The sequence below is a fragment of the Poecilia reticulata genome, linkage group LG2 (genome assembly GCF_000633615.1).
Source record: "Poecilia reticulata strain Guanapo linkage group LG2, Guppy_female_1.0+MT, whole genome shotgun sequence".
NCBI classification, from domain to species: Eukaryota; Metazoa; Chordata; class Actinopteri; order Cyprinodontiformes; family Poeciliidae; genus Poecilia; species Poecilia reticulata.
In genome coordinates, this window is record NC_024332.1 from 24,714,392 (window position 1) to 24,717,341 (window position 2,950).

Below are 2,950 nucleotides of genomic sequence, written 5' to 3' on the forward strand. Positions count from 1 at the left end.
GCAGCACAGAGTTGAGCAGAACGGCTTCAGACCAGTGAAGTGTGGGCTTCCTGCAGGAGCTGTTGAGGAGATGTGGGAAACAGAGATCAGTTCTGTCTTGGATCTCCATCCTCAGACGGCTGCAGCTCTCTGGTCTGATCCTGTCCTGTAGCAGATGTTTGTTTCTGTCCTCCCTCCTCTCTGGTGCTTTAGTCTCTGGGGAATTTCTGCTTCTTCTGCCTTTTCTGTAATGATTTATTTTGATTTTTTTTTTTTTTGCATCCATAAACTCTTTGTTTTGTTTCTGCTATTCTCACTTGGCTCACTTGACATTTTCTTCCTTAAATTGCGTCCTTAAGTTATCCAAGATTAGTTTAACAAGTTGTCCTAAATATCTAGTAATTTTCCTATTGACTTAAAACGTTATGCTTTTGATACGTAAAAAGTCATAATTACATCAAAGATATTATGTCTTTTGTTATATTTTTTACAGATGGGGGTCGCCATGTTTTCACCTGCGCAATGCACGATGGGTTTGATGACGCCATTTAGTCCTTCCATACTAGAAYGTACATACTAAAAAACATACTAGAACGTACTTAGCGCCGACAGAAAATTTTCATGTGCCCTTATACATGAGATATCTGTTGAGCCAAACAAACAACATCAGTTTGTGATTTACTGTTATTAGCTGGAGCTAACTTTACTAGCCTGAGCTAATATGAATTCAAACCAAATTGAAAGACAAAAAATGAATGCTTAAAGTGACATTGAAGCTTCTTTAAGTCTTTGTCATTACTCTAATATATTTAAGAAAATATTTTGATCCCGATGCTCACCGTAAGCAGCTTCAGTTAGAAACGGTCTCTCTGCAGTTGCTCTCCATCTGGATTGGCGTCTCMAAGCAGCTGCCACACAAACACCAGCTTCTTAGGCCAACTCTGTCCTCTTCCTCCGTCACGTCCGCTATGGGTGTAGCGATGCAATAATCTCACAATACAATAAACGATATTCTGATCACAATGCAATATACATCACGATATTTTGCAAACAATTCGATGGACTTTTATGATTTTCTGAAAGATTTTAGAGGGACAGAGCGACTTTAGCGACATTTTGTGTTCCATAGACTTTGTTTTAATTAACTAAAAACTGATTAAAATCACCAACTACATAATACCTGAACCTGATTGGACAGAGACTTAGAATCTGCAGCTGGACAAAATGAATAAAAAATGCAGTGAGAAAATGTGTTTCTGAAATTTCACCATTGTGTCCAGAAATGGTGTCCAACCGACCCCACACACGTAAAACTTGTATCATTTTCCACAGTCCTCTACGTTTGCCTCAGTCCTCGCACGMGCAAGGGTTAATTCATGTGGATTTGACATAAAACTCAAAGTTTCAACAGTGATCCAGGAGCTGAGTGGGGAGATWATCAGCCTCTGTAGACAYTCAATATGCAAATGATTGCACTTATGTTTTTCTTTTGGACATGCYGTGGTGGCATTTTGGACCTTGAGTTACAAAAAAACAAAATCCGATTTGGAAAAAAGTAAATTTTTTCGCTGTGAAACGCTCGTGGTACACTGACATCAATTTCAACGCGCTCCAGTTCAAACTGACAAGGAGCAACGCTAATCCTAGCTGTTTGGGGGCTGGATGGAAAAAGACGTGAAAAGGTTGGACCTGTATGTCATTTACCCAGAATGCATTGCAGCACTGAGGCAATGTTGCATCTTTATTCTGCCAATATTTAAACTACTCTGCTAATATGACTTGGTTCTCGTAGTTGTATGACTGTATTCTTGTATTTGAAAATACAGATTTCTTAGCCTGGCCATAAAACTCCGTCATACTTGCTTTACTGACCTCTGCTGCTGTTTCTCTTTTCGCTGTGAAACTTCTCCATCTTTCCTSTGTGACAGTAGATATATTTCAAAACATCCGCGCTTGTATCCATTGCTCCGTTTTTTTTCCCTCTGCTCCTTTTACAACAGTGCTGTGTAGCTACTGGCTTGGACAGCCAGCTTGTTGATTAGTTTGAACACTGCTGCCACCTAGTGACCGGAGGCTTGTTTATTAGTTGAGCATGAATTCATGATTCATGTTTAACTGAATAAAGTCCTGCTCTCCCCTGCCCCCCCACCACACACACACACACACACACACACACACACACACACTTTCGCCATGCCCCACTATTTGAGAAGTACTGCCGTAACCTTAATAAAAACTAACAAGAAATACATAACTATTAGCATAATACGTCTGAATATATCCTATTAAGTACTTGAGTAATTTAGTATCCCATTTAATGGGATGAAAACTAAGAGAATCAATAACTATGCATTAGTAGTGRGAATAATTTTTAATAGGAATTGATAAAARCTTCTTTCTAATAAAGACATTTGACKTTTTTTTCTTTGGTATTGCTGATTTGATGAACAAGTGGGACATACTGAAAAGTTGGGGGTGAAGAAACATAAGAAGTCAAGATATTTTTTTTTACTAATTTTTTTTCCAACAAGTGGCATTCTTAAACTTCACTCCCATCTGATGTACAATGTACTGATTTGCCTCAGTCCAAGTTGGAAGTGGTGGACTTCGCAGACTGTCCTTGCAATCATACGTATATTGCAGAAGGAGGAAGCTGATAAAAAATCTCTCCATTAATAAAAAGTTTTATTTATGTTTTCATATTAAGAAATAAAATGATCAAAACTGGTTTTAGGCCATTCAGCAGTTTGCGGTCTCAGAGACGGTTCATATTTTAAACCTTATTTAGAACTGCAAAACCTCTGCCAGTGGATATCAACCCAGCAGCGGCAACTAAGTGAGCTTCCTCCCAGGAAGAGATGACGCATAAGAAAAACACAATGGCCTAAGTGATAGTGCTGTGTAAAATGTAGGGGAAGAGCTTTTGAGCATCTTTTTCACAATTTCTCCACAAACTTTCAAGCTGAAAAAT

The 2,950-nt window shown here is 38.6% G+C and overlaps 1 long non-coding RNA gene across 1 annotated transcript; it reads right to left on the minus strand.

The window, feature by feature from the left end:
• On the minus strand, positions 1 to 2,109 carry LOC103481508 (uncharacterized). The gene is made up of 3 exons (XR_536317.1): positions 1,852 to 2,109; positions 819 to 945; positions 1 to 59 (listed from the first exon to the last, which is right to left on the minus strand). It is a non-coding gene; the product is annotated as an uncharacterized LOC103481508 (long non-coding RNA).
• Between the last annotated feature and the right edge of the window lie 841 nt (positions 2,110 to 2,950).